Source organism: Octopus bimaculoides, chromosome 1, assembly GCF_046866305.1.
Source record: "Octopus bimaculoides isolate indiv1 chromosome 1, ASM4686630v1, whole genome shotgun sequence".
Classification (NCBI taxonomy): Eukaryota; Metazoa; Mollusca; class Cephalopoda; order Octopoda; family Octopodidae; genus Octopus; species Octopus bimaculoides.
Genome location: NC_142928.1, coordinates 136,949,302 through 136,957,177, shown reverse-complemented (window position 1 = coordinate 136,957,177; position 7,876 = coordinate 136,949,302). Strand labels below are relative to the sequence as shown.

Genomic DNA, 7,876 nt, shown 5'->3' with positions numbered 1-7,876 from the left:
ATATGTAAATTTATGCATATATGTGTGTGTGTACACACACGCACAGGCAAACATACAGATATATATATATATATATATATATATATATATATATATATATATATATATATATATATATATATATATATATATATTATACATATATACGCATAACATTGCTGCTTTGCTGGCATTTTGCATCAAAGAAGAACAGAGATCTGTGATCCGATTTCTTTGGTGTCTCAGGAGCTGTAATTCATCTCAGGCTTTCAGTACAATACAGGGACAGTGCTCCACCATGTAGAAGTGTGTATGAGTGAATCGAGAAGTTTAAAAGTGACCGAACAAGCGTTAAGCACGAAGAGGGACCAAGATGCCCATCAACCTCTGCTGCTAACGTGAAGATTCAACCAGCTCGAGAGAGATTCTGGTGAATCGACGAGTAACCATCGATGCGGTGGCATGCTCTCAGCAAATTAGTCATGGTTCTGTATAGATAATCATCCACGATAAGCTTTGTGCGAAATGGATACCAAGAGAGCTTGCGCAATCGTGTGGAGATCTGTCAACGCTTAGTCGACCAATACAACTGTGAGGGCGAAGCCTTTTGTGGGGAGGAATAGTCACAGGAGATGAGACCTGGTTCCAACATTTTGAATCCTAATCTAAAAATCAGAGTATGGGGCGGAAACACTCGGAATCATCAGAAAAAATGACGCTAAACGTTTTTTTTTCCTTTTTGGTGGGGAGGGGGGCACAAAAGGATCTATGCTGGAACATTACTTAAAAAAGAGCTCTACGGTCACCTGTGTAGGTTTCAGTGCAATGTTAGCCAACAAACTGAAACTAGTAATTCGCACGAAACGCCGAAATCAAAGCAAGTGTTTCTTTTGCGCGACAATGCACTCCCACATACGGACGCCCACGCCGTTGGAATCATTGAAAAATTGGGTCTCTAGTTGCTGGAAAATCCTGCATACATTACAGATCTCGCCCTTCCGATTATCACTCCTTTAGACTGCTCAAAAAGTTTTTACGAGATCGTCGATTTGCTACGTACGAAGAAGCACCTGAAGCAGTGCATAAATGGCTGCGTAACCAGCCGAAAACCATCTTCTCAATAGAATAAGCAAGTTGATGGTCCACGAGAAGTAGTGCATCGAACAGCAAGGAGACTATGTCGAAAAATGATATAATTGTTTAACTTCTGTTTTTGTTTTAATAAATTACAGAAACAGGAGCGCGTGTAGTTTTTGAATTACTCTAATATTTATATCTTTAAACATGAATTGAACAGTTAGTAGAATGTCGAAATTAATGTTTTATGGCATTTAGGTAAGGCCATTGATGTTTTGAGTTCAATTTCTGCAGAGTTTCAGTTTGTTTTTTATCCTCCCAGGGGTCATATAAATATATTCCAACCAAGTAATTTTGTTCATTTAATCGACAATATTCTTTCCCTAAAATGTGTTGCATTGTGTCAATTCTTATATTATTTTAACTCTGTTTTAGTATCAGAGATTACAAGAAAGGCATGAGTCAGTGAGTGAATTTTTTACTCTTTTCTTCGGTCGCTCACAACGAGTAAGGCACAAGACCATCCTTAAAAGGAGAATTTTTTCTAAGTAGTCTCAGTATCTTGTTCCAACTGACCAATATACGTAAAATGGGATCTTTCAAAATGAGTAGGTTTCCATAACAACAACTGACATGAGGACCTGCCTTTATATCACCTCAAACGTTCGTAGCTTTGTAAGCATTTCAGAAATCAATATACGTATCAATATTGTCTGCTTTGCATGATAAAAAAAAATAACACCTTCTATAAATGTTTAGGCTCCGGAGGGATTTGAACACTCGACCTCCAGTTTACTAGACTGGCGCTCTAACCAACTGAGCTACGGAGCCAGGTTGTGAAAATAGCTTAAATTATTATTATTATTATTATTATGTCTTCAATTATTACTTTAGAAAATTACAATAAATCATTACGTGGGAGTTAAGATATTTAGATACAGTTCTGTGTTCAAATCCCGCCCACGTCTATTTTGATTTTCATCCCCTCCGGTTTCATTAAAATCAAGAAACAGCCAAATACTAAGATCAGTATAATCGATTATATGCCACCGCAAAAGCTTGTAAATCTGTGTGCATTTTAGAAAGCAATGTTTGTACCAATCAAAGACAAAAAACTATTTCAGAAAAACAAAGGGCCGGAGGGACTCGAACACTCGATTCCCAGGTTACTAGAATGGCGCTCTAGCCTACTGAGTGTGTGTGTGTGTGTGTGTGTGTGTGTGTGTACATATACATATAGGGGTATGCATTAATATACTTTCACTCTTGTAATGAGTGCACGTTTTTTTAGTGCAAGTGTGTGTGTTATTAGCCTATATGTATGCATCTATATGATTCGTGTATGTGTTAATTCCAGGAAACTCAAATGGAGAATATTAAGAATGTTGTACAAATCTTGACTGTAATAGCAGTAATACTAATCGATTAAATTTGTTGAAAGCGAGATAATTTGCTGATTTCTTTCTTAGAAATCACTAAATAACTGGGTATTTTATGCAAATTTCTTGCTACACAGCTCAGTACTCATATGATCATAAATACAAACCAGAATACAAGAACTGCAGGTTTCGTATTGATTCATATGTGTTCTCCTTTTCCCCACAAATTTAAATAAAACATTCACATACACTGATCAACTGATCTCCAAAACAATTCGACGGAATCTGACGGAATGGCACTAAGCATTTTTCCGACTTGCTAACGATTCTTTTCTACTATAGGCACAAGGCTTGAAATTTGGGGGAAGGGGAGAGTCGATTTCATAGACCCCAGTGCGTAACTGATACTTATTTCATTGACACTGAAAGGATGAAAGGCAAAGTCGGCCTCGGCGGAATTTGAACTCAGAACGTAATGACGGACGAAATACCGCTAAGCATTTCGTCCGGCATGCTAACGATACTGCAGCTCGCCGCCTTTCGATTGTCTTTAATAATCCTTTCTACTATAGGCACAAAGCTTGAAATATTAGGGGAAGGGGATACTCGATTACATCGACTCCAGTATTTAACTGGTACTTAATTTATCGACCCCCGAAATGATAAAAGACAAGGTCTACTTCGGATTTTGAACGACGAACGCGAAGACAGACGAAATGCCGCTGAGCATTTTGCCCAGAGTGCTAACGATTCTAACAGCTCGCCGCCTTAATCTACTGTATTTAATAATTCATTCTGCTATAGGCACATGGCCTGAAATTTTGGGGAGAGGTTCGTCGGTTACATTGACTACAGTGTTCCACTGGTACTTATTTCATTGACCCCGAAAGGATGAAAGGCAGAGTAGACCTCGGCAGATTTTGAACTCAGAACATAAAGACGGACGAAATGCTGCTAAGCATTTTGCCCGGCGTACTGACGATTCTACCAGCACGCCGCCTTAATCTTCAGTCTTCAGTAATAAAAAAGAAATAGGGATTAGATGAAGTAGACTGAGAGATGTTGTCTAGAAGAATATATAAGACAGACATGATCATTGCAGGAACACCTTTTATTATAAGTATGTCCAGTCACTGATGACCAGCACTAACATCCTCATCAACGTCAGACTGCACTGTTAATGCATTACATTCCATTGTAGAGTGCAACAAATTCCACTATATACCATTGCAGCACCTTTTAGTTTTGCCTTCTTTTATGACTGAGGCCATGCCGGGGCAGCACTTTGAATGGTTTAGTCGAACGAATCGAACCCAGAACGTATTTTCTTCTAAGCCTTGTACTTACTCTGTCGGTCTCTTTTACCAAACCACTAAGTTACGCTGGCGCAAACGAGCAATAACGGTTGTCAAGCGATGAGGGAAAAAACATAAGCACAAATATACACATATATATACACATATATACACATACACAGATATACACATGACAGGCTTCCAAACAATCTCCATCAAGTAAATTCACTAACAAGGCGTTAGTCAGCCCAGGGCTATAACACAAGACGCCTAGGGTGTTTCGAGTGAATCTATGTATTTTCCTCTAGCGTCCAGAAAGTACTGTCACCAAAACAGACTGAATTTCCATCCGGCCGATTCAAATCGTCCGTCTCCAAACAGCTGCTTCTAACCGTTTCGCTCCGTCGTGTGTAGGAACGAGCAGACGACCCTCTCGCCTTCGACTCAACGGAACATCCGGAATATGACAGCTGGAGAGAGAGAGAGAGAGAGAGGGGGGGAGAGAGAGAGAGAGAGAGATACCTACACGAACACTTGGTTGGTACTTTTTATTCGACCATAAAATGATGAAAGGCTGAATCAGTTTTTACATTGCACTGAGCACTAACGACCACAACGACTAACTATTAGAAGCTACTATCGTGAACAAATATTCTCAAATCTATATAATTTCTTCTATAAATGAATGTCATATTTTACAGTCTACTACATATACGTTCTCTGAACTGTTTGTTCCTGTATTATATAAAGGCATTATGTTTTATAGTTTCTGATTTGTGTTATGTGTGAGAATGTTTTCCCGTTTCCCTCTATTTTGTATTTTACTTTCGATTTTGATTTGTTTTACTGTTCTCTTTTCTTTTTTTGCGCAGCATATAAGTATTTAAACATATATTTCTATCGATCAATCGATAGATAGATAGATAGATACATGTGTTTGTATGTCTATATGTGTGTGTGTGTGTGTGAGTGAGAGAGAGAGAGAGAGAGAGAGAGAGAGAGAGAGAGAGAGAGAGAGAGAGAGAGAGAGAGAAAACTATGAATTTAAGAGGAGAAAAAAGACAAGATTAAATCCTCACAAGCACGCAAAGCAGCGAGTATCAAAATATTGATGCGTTTATTCATTTTTATCACGTTCCTCTACATTCAAACGTGATACTGTCTGTTCGCTGTTGGGTCTCTTATCAGAGAACTACTTCTCTTTATAGACGACGACACTATATGTAAACAATACACTTGCTCCAAGTAATATAAGTGGACTACTAGACACGATGTTTCGGCATAATTGTCGCCTCTTATACAGGAAACACTTACAATATAGCGACAAATAAACGGATAGATGGACGGACCGATAGACAAAGTACTCTATTGTCGAATGGTGGCTTTCTTAATAAGTCATTTAAAACTAATAAGTCATTTAAGTCAGCGAAGGCGGTCGCCGTAAATATAACACGTTTGGAAGCTCAACAAAAACCTATTCGTTTAGTAATATAAGTAGGCTAAATAATTAGGTATCTTCTCAGTGAAGATATCCATCTAACGATACGACAGCTGTTTCATAGCGTTACAGCTATCAGAGTAGAAGGTGTTGTTTGCCGGTGTGTGCCAATGTTGTTGGGATCACATCTGTGCTGTTGTTTTCCTGTTAGATGCAACTGTGTGAATAGCACGTCGAGTTCACCAGTTTAGCTTGTGTCAAACGTCGGGTTCACCAAATGTGGGTTTGGTTAGGTGGGCAATGAATATTTGGGTAGGCTGCGTATAATAACTAAACAACACCAAGCAAACATTTAAACATGGGTTATTATCGTTGCTCAAGTTATAAGATGTTCATGCATTACAAATATACACGTAGCAGTGGCGGATGCAGGAGTGTTACCCAAGTAGTCCGGGCAAAAGCCTTTCTAGCCGAGCCGACACCAAAAAAAATCGGGACGAAGGTTTCCCGGGCAACCATCAAGGAGAAGAGAGGCAACTCTTACTAGAATATGAGTTGCTGGACCTACTAAGTGTTGCCCGACCTACTCGCTAGAATGCAAAACCCCAAAAAAACTTTTGGGCAACACCCAAACAAAATCCTGGATCCCCCTCCTCCTACGTTGAAGTACCAAGATGAAAATAGCATAATACAGCATACAAAAGGCTGGCTATTCAAAATATACCACTGGGGTTGGATTAAAAACAACGAATAAATATGCATGCGCTGTGTCATGTCTGCCTTGCAATCGCATGTTGGTTAAGCACATAGCTATTAGAATGACTAAGAAAGAGTGTGTATTTCGTACTGCTCTTAAGAGCACACTGTAGTTTGGCGAGAATGGAGACAACGTTCCGGCCGGACGTCTCTAACACTGCATACTGGTACCTTTTGCTACTTTATTTATAACCGTAGAGGGAAACATTCCAGCACCTTCCAGAATCATCTTTCACATGATGTCTGACTTCTGATTGGCTGAAAACTCAGCTTTACACATGTTCAAGCCGTTATGTCGGGACTTGAAAACTGCAATGTGGCAACACGAATTTTCGAGTCCTGCTACAAAGGCGTTCGTAATTGTTGTAGCAGCTGTTTTTTTTGTGGTTGCTGTTGTTGTTTTCTTTCAAGTATGGTGTATTGATATATGGTAAAAAAAAAAAAAAGTTTCTGAAGAACTACTGGAATGGACTGCATGAGACAGGGATCGAAAATTTCATATTAAGACCTGAATACAATATAGCAAACTGACAGAGTTACTAAAGCCATATTCGTTCCATTTCTCTGTTCTGTGAGTTCAAATTCTGCCGAGATATTGCTAGCCCTGTGCCGAAATTTGAAATCATTATCTTATAATAAATAAGGGGGACATATGGAGGGAGGGGAGATATGGGGTCTTTTCCATCTGACTGACAGATTTTTTAATTAATTTTTTTTAACTAAACACTTTGAAACTTCGGATGCTGTCACATAAAACAGGGTTTACTCTTAGCGTTTTAGCCTCAAATCAACCCTGATACAGCAAATCTATGTTGCTATAAAAGCATCTCTGGTTATTACAGAAGTGTTTTGTTAGGTGGAGTGGACTCGGAAGTTACTGTTCGCAAACAGCAGCAGTAATTTTCTTCAGCTGAATACACGCCATTGTTTGGTTAAAATTATCTAAATACGAAAACTTTAACACGAAATAACTTCTAAAATACAAAATTTTGTCAAAAACGTTAAAAGTAAACCGTTCTATGTGACACATTCTGCCAGTATCCGAAGTTTCAAAGTGTTTAGTTTTAAAAAATTAATTAAAAAGTCTGTCGGTCAGACTGAAAAGATCCGAGATATGGGGTGGAGAGGAGGAGATATGGGGAGAGGAGAGTAAGGTATGGGGGAAGGGAGATATGTGGGGGAGGGGAGATATGTGGAGGAGGGGAGATATGGGGATAGGATGGGGGAGAGAGATTTGCAGAGGAGAGAGGTAGATATGGGGAGGGAATGGTGGTGGTGAGTGAAATGTGTAATTCTTTTAACTAAGTTTTTTTCTCCATTTACTTAGCCCATCTGTAACGTTTTCATGTGATTAGTTGAAGGAAAAGGGAAAGAGTGAGAAAGAAAGAGAGGGAGTGCTTTGTATTAAGTCTAGAAAAGTGTGCATAAAGTGTATAAAGTGTATATATAAAGTGCATTAAGTAATCATCGTATTCCAGTTTCCTTCACTTTCCAATAATTAGCAGACGAGCGTCTTTTGATATAGAAACAACACAGGCTACTCCTTCAGGTTCTGGGGATAAAGTTTTCAGAAATAACCCAATACGTTTACCATTAATTCCGTGGAATATTCACGGGCCCCGCTAGTTTTGTGTTGTTGTTGCTGTTGTTGTTGTTGTTGTTGCTGCTGCTACTGTTGTTGTTGTTGTTGTTGTGGTGGTGGTGGTTGCTGCTGCTGCTGTCAATAAATATTTCTTTTAATATAAAAAGAATTTGTATAACAGAGATAATATATTGCAATTTATGCATGGTGTTCTTATTGATAAACATTAATACATTTACTATATGCAGTTTGACATTTTAAAGAATTTTATTGTCTTTAATTCGTGGCATTAAGTGTTGCATTTTTGAGTGATGCGATGAATACAAGAAAGAAAAAAAAGCCATTGAATTTCTTTGGATTCTTTCCTTAT

At 38.6% G+C, this 7,876-nt stretch overlaps 1 non-coding gene across 1 annotated transcript; it reads right to left on the bottom strand.

The window, feature by feature from the left end:
* Nucleotides 1-1,813: 1,813 nt before the first annotated feature.
* On the bottom strand, nt 1,814-1,887 carry Trnat-agu (transfer RNA threonine (anticodon AGU)). The gene has a single exon. It is a non-coding gene; the product is annotated as a tRNA-Thr (tRNA).
* Between the last annotated feature and the right edge of the window lie 5,989 nt (nt 1,888-7,876).